Here is a 19464-nt window from a genome sequence, read left to right on the forward strand (position 1 = left end):
CATTCAGCCCTTCGAGCCTGCACTGCCATTCAATATGATCATGGCTGATCATCCAGCTCAGTAACCTGTACCTGCCTTCTCTCCATACCCCCTGATCCTTTTAGCCACAAGGGCCACATCTAACTCCGTCTTAAATATAGCCAATGAACTGGCCTCAACTACCTTCTGTGGCAGAGAATTCCACAGATTCACCACTCTCTGTGTGAAAAAAAACTTTCTCATCTCGGTCCTAAAAGACTTCCCCCTTATCCTTAAACTGTGACCCCTTGTTCTGGACTTTCCCAACATCGGGAACAATCTTCCTGCATCTAGCCTGTCCAACCCCTTAAGAATTTTGTACGTTTCTATAAGATCCCCCCTCAATCTTCTAAATTCCAGCGAGTACAAGCCGCTGGATAAGCTACCTGTGGAATATGAGGTGCTGTTCCTCCATTCTGAGGGTCTGATCTATACTATCCCTGCCAGGTGAGAGTTTGGTCTGCGTTAGTTTGATCTATAAACGCATGGTATCGTGACGTAAGAGATAACCTTTACTGTTGGAGGCACTGGCTGCCTGTCCAGCACCGACAAGCTGGCGGCTCAGACTGACCCTGGATCTGCTCCACACCTACCCAACAGACCGGGAATGGTTAACAAGTCGTCATGATGACTGCACATAGCTGCCTCACAGCCAGGAACCCGTGCATTGCCAGATGTCATGAGGACGGAGGACGTGTGTGGGAGATACAGTGGACAAACCACTCACCCCTGCACTTCAAGGAGAAATAATTAGCCAGGTGTACCATTCATTCATCAACAGGTCTTTTAATTGAGTTCAGCTGCAGTTCTGAGCGACTTGCTTCCTGCACTGGAGCCTGAATATGATCAGGCCTCTCTCACTAATCTGGATTAATGATCCAGTGTGGCAGAATCATCTGTCTCTCTTCACTTGACAAGAGTCAAGAGTGTTTAATTATCATATGTACCGGCGATGGAACAATAACATCCTCACTAACTGCAGCTTAGCAAGCCCATTACTGCAATCACGCACAGGTAAACATACAATAATCCATAATGCAATCAATTAATAACAGGAATACTTGGTAAACATCATTGTGTAAAACCGTAGGGCTATCAAAGATTCATTCCGTAGAAGATCACAGTTGCTGAGGTCAGTGTTGTGCAGTGTTCAAGAGCCTGATGGTTGTTGGGTAGAAGCTGTTCTTGAACCTGGAGGTCACAGTTTTCAGGCTCCTGTACCTTCTCCCCCATGGTAGTAGCGAGATGAGAGTGTGGCCAGGGTGGTGTGGGTCAGTGAGAGTGTGGCCAGGGTGGTGTGGGTCAGTGAGAGTGTGGCCAGGGTGGTGTGGGTCAGTGAGAGTGTGGCCAGGGTGGTGTGGGTCAGTGAGAGTGTGGCCAGGGTGGTGTGGGTCAGTGAGAGTGTGGCCAGGGTGGTGTGGGTCAGTGAGAGTGTGGCCAGGGTGGTGTGGGTCAGTGAGAGTGTGGCCAGGGTGGTGTGGGTCAGTGAGAGTGTGGCCAGGGTGGTGTGGGTCAGTGAGAGTGTGGCCAGGGTGGTGTGGGTCAGTGAGAGTGTGGCCAGGGTGGTGTGGGTCAGTGAGAGTGTGGCCAGGGTGGTGTGGGTCAGTGAGAGTGTGGCCAGGGTGGTGTGGGTCAGTGAGAGTGTGGCCAGGGTGGTGTGGGTCAGTGAGAGTGTGGCCAGGGTGGTGTGGGTCAGTGAGAGTGTGGCCAGGGTGGTGTGGGTCAGTGAGAGTGTGGCCAGGGTGGTGTGGGTCAGTGAGAGTGTGGCCAGGGTGGTGTGGGTCAGTGAGAGTGTGGCCAGGGTGGTGTGGGTCAGTGAGAGTGTGGCCAGGGTGGTGTGGGTCAGTGAGAGTGTGGCCAGGGTGGTGTGGGTCAGTGAGAGTGTGGCCAGGGTGGTGTGGGTCAGTGAGAGTGTGGCCAGGGTGGTGTGGGTCAGTGAGAGTGTGGCCAGGGTGGTGTGGGTCAGTGAGAGTGTGGCCAGGGTGGTGTGGGTCAGTGAGAGTGTGACCAGGGTGGTGTGGGTCAGTGAGAGTGTGGCCAGGGTGGTGTGGGTCAGTGAGAGTGTGGCCAGGGTGGTGTGGGTCAGTGAGAGTGTGGCCAGGGTGGTGTGGGTCAGTGAGAGTGTGGCCAGGGTGGTGTGGGTCAGTGAGAGTGTGGCCAGGGTGGTGTGGGTCAGTGAGAGTGTGGCCAGGGTGGTGTGGGTCAGTGAGAGTGTGGCCAGGGTGGTGGGGGTCTCTGATGATGCCGGCTGCCTTTTTGAGGCAGCGCCTCCTGTAGATCCATTTGATGGTGGGGAGGTCAGTACCCGTGATGGACCAGGCAGTGTGGGGTGGGGAGGTCAGTACCCGTGATGGACCAGGCAGTGTGGGGTGGGGAGGTCAGTACCCATGATGGACCAGGCAGTGTGGGGTGGGGAGGTCAGTACCCATGATGGACCAGGCAGTGTGGGGTGGGGAGGTCAGTACCCATGATGGACCAGGCAGTGTGGGGTGGGGAGGTCAGTACCCATGATGGACCAGGCAGTGTGGGGTGGGGAGGTCAGTACCCATGATGGACCAGGCAGTGTGGGGTGGGGAGGTCAGTACCCATGATGGACCAGGCATGGTGGGGTGGGGAGGTCAGTACCCGTGATGGACCAGGCAGTGTGGGGTGGGGAGGTCAGTACCCATGATGGACCAGGCAGTGTGGGGTGGGGAGGTCAGTGCCCGTGATGGACCAGGCAGTGTGGGGTGGGGAAGTCAGTACCTGTGATGGACCAGGCAGTGTGGGGTGGGGAGGTCAGTACCCATGATGGACCAGGCAGTGTCCATCACTCTCTGTAGTCTCCTTTGTTCCTGGGCATTTGTGTTTGTTAACAGATTGTAATGCAATCAGCCACTACGTTCTTTCCTGTACACCTGGAGAATTTCCATGGAGCGTTAATGAAACAATGACATTTTGGACGGCCTCAAAATGCCAGTTATATTTCTCCTGTTTGAGATAACAATAGATGTGCAGAGTGAGAGAGAGAGAGTTGCTTGATTCAATTGAGATGATGCACTAGGAAACTAATAAAGATGCCTGAGGCCCAGGGTTTGCACGGCAGCCTCCTTCAGAAGTGATCTGTCTAAAGAATGGAGACATTGAAGAGAAAACTTTACATGGTTTATTGAGCCGACTATGGTAGACAAATCAGAACGGACAGAGGTTAAGGTGTTGCAGTATCTCAGCCAGCACGAGGGAGGTAGCTGTCCAATATCCTGAAGCCTCACATGAGGTTGTGGAGAGAGTATTTGATGGCCAGCAACCTGGGCCTGTACTCGCTGGAGTTTAGAAGGATGAGGGGAGACCTCATTGAAACTTATTAAATAGTAAAAAAGCTTGGTTAGAGTGGATGTGGAGAGAATGTTTCCACTAGTGGGAGAGTCTAGAACTAGAGGCGATAGCCTCAGAATTAAAGGATGTTCCTTTCGGAAGCAGATGAGGAATTTCTTTTGTCAGAGGGTGGTGAATCTGTGGAATTCTTTGCCACAGAAGGCTGTGGAGGCCAAGGCAATCGATTTATTTTTTTTGAACAAAGTTTATTTCTGAATTTTTGGTCATACAGCTTTGACAATTCAATGCAATTCAATTCAACCAATATATTTAAGGCAGAGATAGATTGATTGTTGATTGGTACAGGTGTCAGGGGTTATGGGGAGAAGGCAGGGGGATGGGGTTAGGAGGGAGAGATAGATCAGCCATGATTGAATGGCAGTGTAGACTTGATGGGCCGAATGGTCCAATTCTGCTCCTATTACTTATGACGTTCAGCTGCGATGTGAGATGCATGTATGCAGACATGAAACACTACAGAGTATCCAGAGCCAGGCCAGAAATGCTGGGTGGAAAATGCAGGGGAACACATGTGGTGAAACATGGGACATAGGTCAGCAGAGGGAGCCTGAAGCCAAGGGGTGGTGTGGTGGCAAGTGCAGTGAAGGGCAGTAGGGGCGGGCAGGCAGCATTTGGGGAAGGGTCGATGTGATGCGGACTGGAAGGCCATTGCCATTGGCATTGGGCGATGAAGTGGACATTGAAAGCCTGTGGGTGGCCGGCAGGGTCTACTACAATGTCCTGGTGCCAAGGCAGATCAAGTCACCAGGTGGATCGGCGCCAAAATGTAGATGCAAAGGTATCCCGACCGGGGATCGACATTTGATGTCATCTCAGAGCAGGGCGTCAATTTACTCAGTGCAATGGGTGTAAGCAGAGATAATAAGATGAACAAAGGGTGTATTCAATAACCCGGACTTTATTGACACCAGATTGACACAAACCGGGACTGGGAGCGGGGGCAGGCAGTGGGTAGGACTGGTCAGAACTTTTATAACTTTGCCAGCGACAAAATATGGCGATACTTGTATGGTGGCTAGGCTGTGTACAAAACAAAGCATTTCACTGCCCCTCGGTACACGTGACAATACAGTATCATTCATTCATTCATTCATTCATTCATTCATTCATTCATTCATTCATTCATTCATTCATTCATTCATTCATATTATCCATTCCCATGCACCTATCTCACTACAACCCAACTGAATGGTGGAACAGTGGCACAGCAGGTAGAGCTGCTACCTCACGGCACTGGGTGCTGTCTGTGTGGAGTTTGCATGTTCTCCCTCCCTGTGATCATGTGGATTTCCCCCTGATGCTCCAGTGTCCTCCCCCATGCCAAAGGTGTGCGTGTCTGTAGGTTCATTGGCGAGTGTAGGGAGTGGATGAGAAAATGGGACAACAGAACTAGGGTGAACAGGTGATTGATGGTCGGCATGGACTCGGTGGGCCGAAGGGCCTCTTTCCCTGCTGTATCTTGCAGTTCAATCATGAATCCTATTCACAAGCCATTAGCTCTGGGTTATATTCTCACCTGTGACTCATGTCCCATTCTACACCAACGACTGCACCTCCACAGACTCCTCTGTCAAGCTCCTCAAGTTTGCAGATGACACAACCCTGATTGGACTGATCCATGATGGGGAGGAATCTGCCTACAGATGGGAAGTGACACAGCTGGCATCCTGGTGCCATCGCAACAACCTGGAGCTCAATGCTCTCAAGACAGTGGAACTAATTGTAGACTTTAGGAGAGCTCCCCCTCCCCTCCCCCACTCACCATCAACAACACCACAGTCACATCTGTGGAGTCATTTAAGTTCCTTGGAACCATCATCTCCAGGGACCTTAAATGGGGGGGGGGCACCATCGACTCCACAGTCAAAAAGGCCCAACAGAGGATGTACTTTCTGCGGCAACTGAAGAAACACAATCTGCCACAGGCAATGATGGTCCAATTCTATGCTGCTATCATTGAGTCCGTCCTCACCTTCTCCATCATGGTCTGGTTTGGCTCAGCCACCAAGCACGACATCCGGAGGCTGCAACGGATCGTTCGCACAGCTGAGAAGGTTGTTGGCTGCAACCTTTCCCCCATTGACGAACTGTACACTGCAAGGGCCAGGAAGTGAGCGGGCAAGATCATCTCTGACCCCTCTCACCCTGGCCACAAACGCTTTGAAGCACTTCCCTCTGGAAGGCGACTCCGGACTGTCAAAGCAGCCACAGCCGGACATAAAAACAGCTTTGTTCCACAAGTGATAGTTCTACTCAATAACCAAAGTCTGTAGTCTCTTTTGTGCTCTGGTTTATTTTCACCCACATGTTTAGACCGTGATGTTGTATCCTTATTGTTTTGATGTGGTTATGCTTTATTCTTTATTGTTAACTGTATGTTTGTGTTGTCATTTGTGAGCGGAGCACCAAGGCACATTCCTTGTATCTGCACATACTTGGCCAATAAACGTATTCATTCATTCCAGAGACATCAGGGTGGCATTGTCTAACAGAGCTGCGGCCTCAATGCACCAGCACTGCAGCTTCATTCCTGACGTCCGCTGCTCTCTGTGTGGAGTTTGCACGTTCTCTCTAACTGCTTTGCTGGGTGCTCTGGTTTCCTCCCACGTTTCCCCCCAGCGTTGTGTGGGTTGGGGGGTTAATCACCCTCTGTGAATGACCCTCGAGTGTGGTGGTGACTGAGAGAATCTTGGAGAGGGGGGGCGTTGTGGACAACAATAAACAGGATTGGTATAAATGTCCAGGAAGGAACTGCAGATGCTGGTTTAAAGCGAAGATGGACACAAAACACTGGAGTAACTCAGCGGGTCAGGCAGCATCTCTGGAGAGAAGGAATGGGTGACGTTTCGGGACCCTTCTTCAGACTGGTTGGGGATAAGGGGAACAAGAGATATAGACAATGATGTAGAGAGATAAAGAATAATGAGTGAAAGATATGCAAAAACGTAACGATGATAAGGGAAGTAGGCCATTGTTAGCTGTTTGTTGGTGCGGACTCGATGGGCTGAAGGGCCATGCTGCTATCCTCCACTGCTCTGTGACTGACTCTACAGTCGGCTTCAGCACTGTTGCAAGACCTTTGGATATGACCCAAACCTGAGGTGCTCTGCTTCAACGTTACCATGGCATCACTGTGACCGAGACGCAGGGAGTTACCCAGGGCAAGATTTATTCTCAATCAACATCACTAAATGATGTTCACCTTGTTGTTTGTGGCAGCTCGTTCTTTGTACAACGTTTGACAAAATGATTTCATTTTCAATAAAGCGTTCACTGACAACCAGAGATTGTGAGGGGCAGCAGAATGACAGGAGCCAGTCCTTCTGTTTCACCTGGGGACATCCCTGGCTGCATCACTCCGCTCTCCCCCACCTCACCCTCCCTCACACCTGCACACCTGCCCCACCTGCCCCCACCCACACACCTGTTCCACCCTCTCCTCCACCTGTCCCACCCTCCCTCACACCTGCCCCACCCTTCCCCCCACCTGTCCCACCCTCCCTCACACCTGCCCCACCCTTCCCCCCACCTGTCCCACCCTCCCTCACACCTGCCCCAAACCTCCCTCACACCTGTCCCTACCTGCACCAACCCTCTCCCCCACCCTCCCTCACACCTGCCCCACCCTCCCTCACACCTGCCCTGCCCACCTGGTGCTCTGTTTGCCGTGTGTCGACTGTGCGAGGGGTCTGGGTGACTGTGCTGACAGTCCCAGGCCCAGGACTGCACCTGTTTGTGGGCGCTGACCGTGCCGGCTGGGAATCTCGAGATGCAGTGGAATTGCACAGATAACGTGGCACAGGAGGCCTGTGAAAGGTGATATAATTCACACGCTGAGATCCAGAAGCAATAATAAGCCAGGCAGCCTGTAATTTGTCTGAGAGACACTTATTTTCTTCAAGAGTAATGGCTTTGAAAGAGCTTGTTTTCCTGTGTAAACAGCATCCCTAAGATTCATGGAAATTTGTTTCTAATTAGCAAATCAATAGCGATGACTGACTTTGGGCGTGATGATGGTCATTATGATTTGGAGGTGCCATTGTACAGTGTGCCGCTCTGGTTTATGGAGTGTGTATTAATTCCTTCCACTCACCCCCTGGCCTCTGTCTCAGCAGCCTCTGCCTGACCCACCAGCTCAGTTCTCCACCGAGCCTTCTGTAACACTGCCTGCCAGCAGTGCCCTGGCTAACCGAGAGGGGAGGCTCGAGCTTCAGTGAGACCACAACCCAGGAACTCAGCCAAATAAAGACCCCTACCTCACCTCACCCACTAAAAAGTCCCTGTTCCAGTGTCTGAATGTCTCGCCCCACAGCGCTCTGACATCTCCGCTCTGTCAAAACAGCTTCCTCTTGTAGTTAGTCAAGGAGTACAGTCACAGCCTATAGTCTGGAGAAGGGTCTCGACCTGAAACGTCATCCATTCCTTTACTTCAGAGATGCTGTCTGAGCCGCTGAGTTACTCCAGTTTTTTGTGTCTGTCTCACAGTTAATAGTGCTCTGATACCATAACCAGTGTATGTTACATGGTTGGCACGGTGGCACAGCGGTAGAGTTGCTGCCTTACAGCGCCAGAGACCCAGGTTCAATCCTGACCTTGGCTGAGGAGTTTGTATGTTCTTCCTGTGACCGCGTGGGTTTTCTCCAGGTTGTTTGGTTTCCTCCCACACTCCAACGAGGTACAGGTTTACAGGGTTAATTGACGATGGTAATATTGCAAGTTGTCTCATGTGTAGGATAGTGCTGGTCGGCACGGTGGGCCGAAGGGCCTGTTTCCACACTGTACCTCTAAAGTCTAAGGTCTAAAAAGTATAACAATATTTGTGAGGTACATGGATAGGAAAGGTTTAGAAGGATGTGGGGTGGGGGTGGGGGTGGGGGTGGGGATGGGGTGGGGGGGATGAGATAGACAATAGACAATAGGTGCCGGAGTAGGCCATTCGGCCCTTCGAGCCAACACCGCCATTCAATGTGATCATGGCTGATGGGTGTAGATGGAGTAGGGGGGATGGGGTAGGGGGGATGTGGTGGGTTTTGTATCGTTTACATCACCTCCACTTCAGCAGGAAGCTGCTAGGACCTTACGTTGTCCGCCCTGCCCTTGTGACGTTGTGTTTGTAGCTGAGTCCTAGGTTCCGTGAGGTTTGTGCAGATTCCGAGTCAGCATCTGGCTCTCCTTAATGGCAACGTCCTGTCATCTCCACGACTGTATCGAGGCAGAGTTCAAACCGTGAGCTTCACTACCCATGACTGTCACTTCTCATAGCTATCTTCACTAATTACCGGAAAGGAAACCAGAACAAGGAATAGTTAGCATGGAATTCTTGAAGGGAAACATTTGCTTGCACAACCTTATTGATTTTTTTAAAAGGAAACGGAGAGAGAAGACATTGATTATGTAGTAGATATATTTTATCTGATCTTAAAATGCTCTTTGATATGGAGTCCTATTACAGAGCATAAGGTAACACTGCTAACACTGTTAGACTGCTGGTGTGCTCAGGACAGGAGCAGAGGGTGTGTGTTTGGTCACCATTCACTGTGCAAGGTGGTGGATTTGGACTTTGAAATCAAAATGCAATGAATATGTTTGTGGACAACTTTGGATGTGGGAGAATGCACAGTATGTGGTAGAGAATGGTGACAAACTGCAATAGAACCTATGAAGAACGGTCTCGACCTGAAACGTCACCCATTCCTTCTCTCCTGAGATGCTGCCTGACCCGCTGAGTTCCTCCAGCACTTTGTGTCTACCTTCAATATGAACGACAAGTGATTTGCAGATGACGTTCAATGCAGATGTAGTGAGATCGTGTTTGGAAAAGCAAGCAGTTGCGTTATTTGGAAGGCAGGTGGGGTGAGGCTTTCCCACCTGTGGGCCAGAGTTTGTGTAGAGGAGAGTCAGTGCCAAACACAACCGTGCATTCAGAAGCAACGTCTACCGACGGAGCAGAGTATGTGGGTCATGGGACCAGATGGAGAGGCCAAGTATGTTCAAGGGCAGGGTGAGCATGTGTGGGTGGGGGGGGAGGGGGTGTCAGGGGGAGGGGGGAAACAAGTGTGTCAGAGGGAGGGATTCAGGCGTGAAAAATATGGCAGGAGGTTCATGAAGAAGATGGTCACCAGCATGGTCTTGTCAAGAGTTGATATTAATTGTTACATGTATTGGCAAAGGAGCTTATTCACAAAATGCTGGAGTAACTCAGCAGGTCAGGCAGCATCTCAGGAGAGAAGGAATGGGTGACGTTTCGGGTCGAGACCCTTCTTCAGACTTGGCAAAGGAGCAATGGATTCTTACTTGCTGCAGCTCTACCGGCCCAGCACAAACATAATAATAATAATAATAATAATGCATTACATTTATATAGCGCTTTTCAAACACTCAAAGACGCTTTACAGGGATTACTAGAACATAGAGTAGAAAATAAATAGATAAATAAGTAAACGAACAGAAAAAGGAGACAGAAGGTGAGGTGACCTTCAGTGGTTGAAGGCAGTGCTGAACAGGTGAGACTTCAGTGATGTTTTGAATGTGATGAGTGAGGAGGAGTCTCTGACGGTTTGGGGTAGTGAGTTCCAGAGGGTGGGAGCAGCGATGGAGAAAGCCCTGTCCCCCCAGGATCTGAGTTTGGTCCGGATGGGGGGGGACAGGAGATTGGCAGCAGCAGAGCGGAGGGTGCGGGTGGGAGTGTGTCTGTGGAGGAGGTCAGTCAGGTAGGATGGGGCCAGGTTATGGAGGGCTTTGTATGTCATGAGGAGGATTTTGTACTGGATTCTCTGGGGGATGGGGAGCCAGTGGAGTTTGTAAAGGATGGGGGGTATTGAAGTTTACTGATGATTTTTGAGGGTGAGCCATAGAGGAGGCTGTTGCAGTAGTCCAGACGGGAGGTGATGAAGGCGTGGATGAGGGTTTCTGCAGCTGTGGAGGAGAGGGATGGACGGAGACGGGCGATGTTTTTGAGGTGGAAGAAGGCTGTCTTGGTGATGTGTTTGTCGAAGGAGAGGGTTTGATCAAAGATGATTCCAAGATTCCGGATGTGAGGTGAGGTGGATACTGGGAGACCATCAATATTGAGGATGAAGTTTTGGGTGGATTTGGTGAGCGTTTTTGGACCAATTATGATGATTTCGGATTTGTTGCAGTTGAGTTTGAGGAAATTTGATTGAAGCCAAGATTTTATTTCAGTGATGCAGTTTGTCAGTGTAGAGTGTGTGGTGGTGGAGATTGACTTGGTGGAGATGAGGAGCTGGATATCATCGGCGAAGCAGTGGAAGTTGAGACCATGACGGCGGATTAATTGACCAAGGGGGAACAGGTAGAGGATGAAGAGGAGGGGGCCAAGGACTGAGCCTTGGGGGCACCTTGGGGGAGGGGGGCGGTGGGAGATTTACAGTTGTTAATGGAGATGAACTGGTGCCTGTCAGAGAGGTAAGATTTGATCCAGGATAGGGCTGTGCCGGTGATGTTAAAATACATATATGTGTATAGTAATTAAAGATATAATGTATTAATAACCATAATATTAGGTAACCATGATTGACATGTTGGGCCAACGACCTGCTTTTATGCTGTTTATCCTCAGTAACTCTTATCTCGTACTCCATGAGCTAATCGAGTGCCTTGGCCATTGTCTATCTCAATGTTGTTCACATCCAGCCTGGTTCTCACTTCATTACAATCTATGGCAGATTGCTGTGCACACATTGTATGTTTCCCCTCTCACATCTCGACAGTGATTACCCTCCCTGAGGACCTCATTGGCGTGGTGCTTTGGGAAGTCCTAAAGTCACGACAAGTCAAGTCAATTTTATTTGTCTAGCACATTTAAACACAACCCACGTTGACCAAAGTGCTGCACATCAGTTCAGGTACTAAGAAAGAACATACAATGGCACACAAACCTAACAGCACATACATAAACAGTTCACAGCGCCCCCCTCAGAGGGCCTCAAACGCTAGGGAGTAGAAGTAGGTTTTGAGCCTGGACTTAAAGGAGTTGATGGAGGGGGCAGTTCTGATGGGGAGAGGGATGCTGTTCCACAGTCAAGGAGCTGCAACCGCAAAAGCGCGGTCACCCCTGAGCTTAAGCCTAGACCGCGGGATAGTCAGTAGCCCCAAGTCGGCCGACCTGAGGGACCTGGAGATAGAGTGATGGGATAGAAGATTTTTGATATGGGGGGGGGGGGGGGGCAAGCCCGTTTAGGGCTTTGTATGTGAATAGGAGGAGCTTGAAGTTGATTCTGTACTGAACTGGGAGCCAATGGAGAGAGGCCAGAATCGGGGTGATGTGGTCCCTTTTACGGGTACCCGTCAGGAGTCTCGTTGCGGCGTTTTGGACCAATTGCAGGCGGGACAGGGATGATTGGCTGATCCCAGTGTATAGGGAGTTGCAGTTGTCTAGGCGGGAGGAGATGAATGCGTGGATGATTTTTTCTAGATCGTCAAATTGGAGGAATGGTTTGATTTTAGCTGTGGTACGAAGCTGGAAGAAGCTGGCCTTTACCACAGAGTTGACTTGCTTGTCAAACCTAAAGGGCTGTGTGGAAATGCCTGATGCCAGGGCACACATTGCCCTCTGTGGTGCACATTCTGCGAATCCACGAGGGGGAATCACAGCTGTTGTCTCAAACACAAGCTTCACTCCATTTTCTTGAGTTGTTAGCAGCATAGTGGCAAAGTTGGTCGAGCTTCTGCCTCACAGTGCCAGAGACCCGGGTTCAATCCTGACCTTGGGGAGCTGTCTGTACGTATTATATACGTTCTCCTTGTGACCGCGTGGGTTTCTGATTTCCTCCCATATCCCAGTGGCGTGTAGGTTTTGTAGGTTAATTGGCCTCTGTAAATTGCCCCAAGTGTATAAGGGGTGGATGAGAAAGTGGGATAACATAGAACTAGTGTGAACGGGTGATGGTCGGTGTGGACTTAGTGGGCTGAAGGACCTGTTGTCATGCCGAATCCTTCAATCATTTAATCGAAAATATTGCAACTGTTTGTGGGGTGGGAGTATGTGATTCATCTTGGCAATATAGGTGGATCGGGAGGTGAAGAAGCCATATCCTTGCCTTCATAGTTCACCGCACAGAATTGAACGTTTGGGGCAATATATTGTAACTTTACAAGACATTGCTTAGCACACACTTGGAGTATTGTGCAAAGATCTGGGTGCCACAGCATAAGATGGATGTGGTAGCACTGGAGAGAGTTGAGAGGAGATTCACCAAGATGTTGCCTGGATTTGAGGACTTCAGTCCTGGGGAGATTGGAGGCTTCCCTGGAGTCAAGTCAAGTCAAGTCAATTTTATTTGTATAGCACATTTAAAAACAACCCACGTTGACCAAAGTGCTGCACATCTGATTAGGAAAAAAAAGAAACATTCAGTGGCCATCTTGAACAAAATGTTTAACTAAAGCAGAATGGTGTCCCGCGAAGGAGTGTGAGGGGTGACCAAACAGAGGTATATAAAATTATGAGAGGCATAAGGTCAGAAGTGATCGGAGCAGAGTTAGGCCATTCGGCCCATCAAGTCTACTCTGCCATTCAATCATGGCTGATGTATATCTCCCTCCTAACCCCATTCTCCTGCCTTCTCCCCATAACATCTGAGCCTGACATAGACAGAATCTTTATCTCTTGGTTGTGGTAACAACAAGAGGCATGGATTCACGATACACAAAAGGAGTTTAAAGAGAGTCTGAGGAGAACGTTTTTGTTTAGATGCAGAGAGTGATTATTATCGGGAAGTGGTGTTTGAATCTAATACAATTACTGTTTCAGAAAAGTTATAAAGGCATTTAAACAGGCAAGGCATGGATAGATATGGACCTACATGAGGGCAAATGGAATTGGTGTAGATGGGTATAAAGGTTGACATGGATCCGATGGGCAGAAGGGCCTGTTTCTATGCTGTGCCACTCTGTGTATCACATCTTTCCTAATGTTAATCTAGTGACCCTTGTTTGACTGTTACCTCTTCCTTTCCCAATTGTCTAGAATCTGCATAACGGTAAGTTTATCAATTAGCATGTAAGTTCATCATCTGTAATTCATTATTGTAATTAATTAAGAACAATTTATTTCTATAATGTGCTTTCTGGGGTATTTAAAACAGTCTGTCATATGAATTGAAAATGGATCTGTGCTGCTGCCTAAGGCACGAGAGAGTCCATTGTATCATGGTATCTGGGCACTTTCTGCCCCTCCTGTTGGATCATGCATGGCTCTGATGTAACAAGACCCCTGTGATGAAGTTTAATATCCCTTCCTCACCAAAAAAAAAAAGATCAACAGCAGAATACCCTGGCTGCTGGAAATCTGAAACAAAAGCAGAAAGTACTGGGAATCTCTGATGAAAGGTTATCGACCTGAAACTAATTCCCTCTCCATTCCCTCTGACTGGCATGTCAAACGTTTTCTGTTTATATATCCAAGATTTATCGGTTCTGGTTTGCATCCCAGGAGGTTTGGGGTGGTAGAGTTATGCCTGACTTTGTACAAAAAGGTTTCCCATACCAGTCCTCTACCCTTCAACGGGTAATAACACCATAAGACCGGATCTACTCCACCATTCTATCATGGCTGGACTATCTTTCCCTCTCATCTCCATTCCCCTGCCTTCTCCACATAACCTTTGATGTCCTGAGTAATCAAGAACCTACCAACATCCGTTTAAACATACCCAAATGACTTGGCCTCCACAGCCATCTGTGGCGATGAATTCCACAGATTCACCACCCTCTGTGGTGCAGTGACCAAAACTGTAGCCAATAACCTCTTTATATCCCAGTCAGAGAGTTAAAAAACACATTTCACAATCATTCTTCTTCGTACCTGCCCTCCAGCTTTCAGTTTAGTTTAATTTATTGTCGTGTGTACCGAGGTACAGTGAAAAACTTTTATTTGTGCGCTATCTGGTCAAAGAAATGAATATACATAATTCCAATCAAGCTGTCCTCAGTTCACAGATAAAGGATAAAGGGTAAAGCATTGAGTGCAAAATAAAGTCCGATTAAAGATAGTCCAAAGATCTCCAATGAGGTAGATGGGAGGTCAGGACTGCACTCTAGCTGATGAGAGGATCGTTCAGTTGGCTGATAATAGCTGGGAAGAAACTGTCCCTGAATCTGGAGGTGTGCATCTCCAAACCTTTGTGTCTCTTGTCTGTTGGGAAAGGGGAGAAGAGGGAGTGGCCAGGGTGAGACTGGTCCTTGATTATGCTGCTGGCCTTGCCGAGGCAGCGTGGTATAGATGGAGTCAATGGAAGGGAGGTTGGTTTGTGTGATGGTCTGGGCTACGTCCACAACTCTGCAATTGGGTCTTGGAGGCTATATTTAAGAGGGAGTTAGATGTGGCCCTTGTGGCTAAAGGGATCAGGGGGTATGGAGAGAAGGCAGGTACAGGATACTGAGTTGGATGATCAGCCATGATCATATTGAATGGCGATGCAGGCTCGAAGGGCCGAATGGCCTACTCCTGCACCTATTTTCTATGTTTCTATGTTTGGGCGGAGCTGTTCCCAATTCAAGCATGCATTCCACTAAAATGCTCTGGAGAAGTCAGTGAGGGTTGTTGGAGACGTGCCAAACTTCCAAAGCCTTCTAAGGAAGTCGAGGCGTTGGTCTGCTTTCCTGACTATTGCTTTGAAGTGTTAGTGTTTACCAGGTTCAATAACTGTACCTGTAAACCTCTCTGCGTTGTGCACCTGCACGTTTCTGACTATCTCACCTGTGTCAGAGGCTAAGAAGTGAAGTATGTAAAATCCTGTGAGGCGTAGATAGGGTTAGAATTTTTTTCCTCAGATATAAATGTCAGTCTAGAAGGCGTAGCTTCAAGGCAAAGGTTTCAAGGAGGTGTGTGCGTGGCAATGTTTTCTACACATTGAGTGACGGGTGTGTGGAACATGCTGGGTGTGTGGTCTTGGAGGCACTGTTTCAGGGGCATTTAGAGACCGCATGTGACTACATGGACACAGACAATGTACAGGCAGTTGGATCACTGTAATGTGCCATTGTAGTTGGCACAAAAATCGTGGGCAGAAGGGCCTGATTCTGTGATGTGTTGTTCTACATTCTACATTCTTTGTTTTCAAATCTCACCTTAAACCTTTGCCCACTAGCTTTGGACAGTATAACATAGAAACATAGAGAATAGTTCAGGAGGAGGCCATTTGGCCCTTCGAGCCAGCACCGCCATTCATTGTGATCATGGCTGCTCATCCACAATCAGTAACCCGTGCCTGCCTTCTCCACATATCCCTTGATTCCACTATCCCCCAGAGCTCTATCTAACTCTCCTTTTAAATTCATCCAGTGAATTGGCCTCCACTGCCCTCTGTGGCAGAGAGTTCCCCAAGTTTCTTCTCACCTTAGTTTTAACTGGCTATGGGAAGTTGTGAGTGGACCTACCGATCTTTACCTCTCATGGTTTTCTGTGTCTGTATCATGCACGCTCTTGCTGTAGGCAGGAGCGGGATCTTCATGGTTGGAGGAGCTGCAAATGGATCTGAACATTGTGCAATCAGCAGCAAGCAGCAAGGTCATTGATGAAGCAGCTGGCTGGGCTGGTACCGTGCCCTTGTAGCACAGTCCTTGGGGCCCATACCACTGGCTCCAGCCACCACCCTCCTAAACCCTGCTGAAGCAGGAGGGCCAGAACAACGCTGGAGGTTCTCAGCAGGTCAGGCAGCGTCTGTGAAGAGAGGAACATGAGATCAACTTCAGGCATTAACACTTTCATCCAGTTTGGAGAAGGGAAGGTCGATGAGTTGTAAAGCAGAGGAAGGGGGCGTGGAGACCAGAGGCTCAGTCTGGAGGAAGGTCTCTACAACTCTTCCCTGATGTTACCTCCCCACCTGGACCTTGGTATCTAGAGTATTTGGAGCAGAGAAACAGGCTGTTCAGCCCAACTTGATCGAGACCCCCACCTAAGCTAGTCCCATTTGCCTGTGTTTTCCCCATATCCCTCAAACGCTCTAGTCCATGAACCTGCCCAAAAGTCCTTGTCTGCAATTTCCAACAGACTTTCTTCCTTTGTGGTATTTCATCCTGTTAAGAGATTTCTTGCCTCCTCATTGCCTCAATTATAACATGGACTCTGGCATAAAGGTGGGGAAAGGGGGGTATTTGGGGGGTAGATGGGGAGGGGTGGATTGGGGGAAGGGGGTGGGTTTGGGGGTAGGGGGAATTGGGGGTGGATTGGGGGAGGGGAGGGATGGATTGGGGGAAGGGGTGGGATTGAGGGGGGGTGGATGGGGAGGGGTGGATTGGAGGGAAGGGAGGGATTGAGGGGAAGGGGTGGGATTGGGGGGAGGGGTGGATTGGGGAGGGGAGGGGTGGATTTGGGGGAAGGTGTGGATTTGGGGGAAGGTGTGGGATTGGGGGGGAGGGGTGGGATTGAGGGGGGAGGGGTGGGATTGAGGGGGGAGGGGTGGGATTGAGGGGGGAGGGGTGGGATTGAGGGGGGAGGGGTGGATTGGGGGAAGGGGTGGGATTGGGGGGAGGGGTGTATTGGGGAGGGGAGGGGTGGATTTGGGGGAAGGGGTGGGATTGGGGGGAGGGGTTGGGGGGGTAGAGGGTGGGAATTCGGGGAGGGGGGATTTGGGGGTGGATTGGGGAGGGGAGGGTGGGATTGGGGAGGGGAGGGGTGGGATTGGGGGAGGGGTGGGATTGGGGGAGGGGTGGATAGGTGAAGGGGTGGGGTGGGTTGGGGGAAGGGGTGGATGGGGAGGGGTGGATGGGGGAGGGGTGGGATTGAGGGGGGTGGATGGGGAGGGGTCAGATTGGGGGAAAGGTGGATTGGGGAGGGGAGGGGTGGATTTGGGGGGAAGGAGGTGGGTTGGGGGGAGGGGTGGATTGGGGGAGAGGGGGTATTGGTGGAGGGGAAGGGTGGATTGGGGGAGGGGGTATTGGGGGAGGGGAGGGGTGGATTGGGGGAGGGGTGGATTGGGGGAGGGGGTAGTGGTGGAGGGGAGGGGTGGATTAGGGGAGGGGGTATTGGGGGAGGGGAGGGGTGGATTGGGGGAGGGGGTATTGGTGGAGGGGAGGGGTGGATTAGGGGAGGGGGTATTGGGGGAGGGGAGGGGTGGATTTGGGGGGAAGGAGGTGGGTTGGGGGGAGGGGTGGATTGGGGGGGAGGGGGGTATTGGTGGAGGGGAGGGGTGGATTGGGGGAGGGGGTATTGGGGGAGGGGAGGGGTGGATTTGGGGGGAAGGAGGTGGGTTGGGGGGAAGGAGGTGGGTTTGGGGGTAGGGGGAATTTGGGGGTGGATTGAGGGAGGGGAGGGGTGGATTTGGGGGTTAGGAGGTGGGTTGGGGGAAGGGTGGGATTGAGGGGGGAGGGTGGGTTTGGGGGTAGAATGGGGGAAGGGTGGATTGGGGAGGGTGGGGGGATTGGGGGAAGGGGGTGGGAATTCGGGGAGGGGGGTGGGTGGGAAATGGGGTGGATTGGGGGAGGGTGGATTTGGGGGGTGGGTTTATTGGGGGGATTGGCAGGGCTGGCTTGAGCGTGCTCGGCGGGTCGGGTTAGCGGTGCTGGGGGTTGTGTGGAGGAGGGGGCGCTGGGGTGGGGGTGTGAGAGGGGGTGGGGGTGTGAGAGAGGGTGGGGGTCTATCAGCGCTCCACGCGGGCTGAGCCAAGGTTATCCTCGGGGGGAAGGAGGGAAGAGTCTCTCTCTCTGACCACCGGCTAACGGGGATAATTGGTGGCGGGGTCGGGCTTCCACCGGGCGGAGAGTGTTGGATTGAGAGGGACAGCGGGCTGAGCTGAGCTGTGCTGTGCTGTGCTGGGCTGGGCAGGCTGGTGCAGCGGTGCGGGCTGGGCTGGACTGAGCTGTGCTGAGCCGGGCTGGGCGAGCAGGTTGGTGCAGCAGCAGCAGCAGCGGCAGCGGCGACGGTGCGGTGCTGGACTGGACTGAGCTGTGCCGGGCGGGCTGGTTGGTGCGGTGCTGGACTGTGCTGGGCTGGGCTGTGCTGGGCTGGGCTGGTTGGTGCGGTGCTGGACTGTGCTGTGCTGGGCTGGGCTGGTTGGTGCGGTGCTGGACTGTGCTGTGCTGGGCTGGTTGGTGCGGTGCTGGACTGTGCTGTGCTGTGCTGGACTGTGCTGGGCTGGGCTGGTTGGTGCGGTGCTGTGCTGGGCTGGGCTGCGGGATGCGGCGGTCCCCGGCTCACACGGAGCCGTCACGTTAGGCTGAGCTGAGGGCGGCGCAGAAACCCCCGCCCCGACACCCGGTAAGTGGCGGCTCCCGGGCCGGTGTGTGTGTGTGACTGTGTGTGTGGGGTCGGTCAGTGTCTGTATCTGGATGAGGGTCCGTGTCTTTGTGTGTGTGTGTGTGTGTGTGTGTGTGTGTGTATCTATGTATCTACGTGTGTGTATCTGTGTCAGTACGTGTGTATGGGGGGGGGGGGGGGTCTGTATGTGTATGTGCGTCAATGTGTGTGTGTGTGTTTGTATGTGTCTATCTGTGTGTGTGTATATATCTATGTGTATGTATATCTGATTGTGTGTGTCTATCTGTGTGTGTGTATATGTCTGTGTGTGTGTGTGTGTGTGTATATGTCTGTGTGTGTGTGTGTGTGTGTGTGTGTGTGTGTGTGTGTGTGTGTATATGTCTGTGTGTGTGTGTGTGTGTGTGTGTGTGTGTGTGTGTGTGTGTGTATATGTCTGTGTGTGTGTGTGTGTGTATATATATATATATCTCTATCTACTGCCCCCAGTTATTTAGCTGGTGAAGGGGTGTGGATGTCGGTGTTACCGCGGTGTGGTGGGTGGGTGGGTGGGTGGGTGGGATGTGTGGGGAAGGTGCTAGTGTTGGGGGGTGAGCGGTGCCTGTTCTCGGGGTTGTGGGTCGGTGGGTTTACAGGGCGCTGTGTCTCTGTCTGTCTGTCTGGGGTGGGGGGGAGATGAACGTCCAGGGTGTGTGCCCGGCGTGGGGGGCAATGGTGGTGGGTGTGGGTGGGGGGTAGTGTCCGGCAGAGATGGAGAGGGGGCAGTTTGACATTGCGCTCCAGGGCGAGGAAATGCTCCTGGGTTTGGCAGGAGATTGCAGCAGAGAGAGAGAGAGGGAGGGAGGGGGGGAGGGAGG

At 51.3% G+C, this 19464-nt stretch overlaps 1 long non-coding RNA gene across 3 annotated transcripts in view; it reads left to right on the forward strand.

Annotated features, from left to right (window-relative positions):
- Window positions 1-19464, forward strand: part of LOC144610949 (uncharacterized) — a 218034-nt gene that overhangs the window by 98173 nt on the left and 100397 nt on the right. For 2 of the 3 annotated variants that reach the window (XR_013549462.1, XR_013549461.1), the window contains exon 1: window positions 18094-18610. The exons of the other annotated variant lie outside the window; for it this stretch is intronic. This is a non-coding gene — a long non-coding RNA (uncharacterized LOC144610949). Of the gene's footprint in view, window positions 1-18093; window positions 18611-19464 lie in introns of those variants that run through there. 3 annotated transcript variants of the gene reach the window in all.

This window comes from Rhinoraja longicauda, chromosome 38 (assembly GCF_053455715.1).
Source record: "Rhinoraja longicauda isolate Sanriku21f chromosome 38, sRhiLon1.1, whole genome shotgun sequence".
In the NCBI taxonomy this organism is placed as follows: Eukaryota; Metazoa; Chordata; class Chondrichthyes; order Rajiformes; family Arhynchobatidae; genus Rhinoraja; species Rhinoraja longicauda.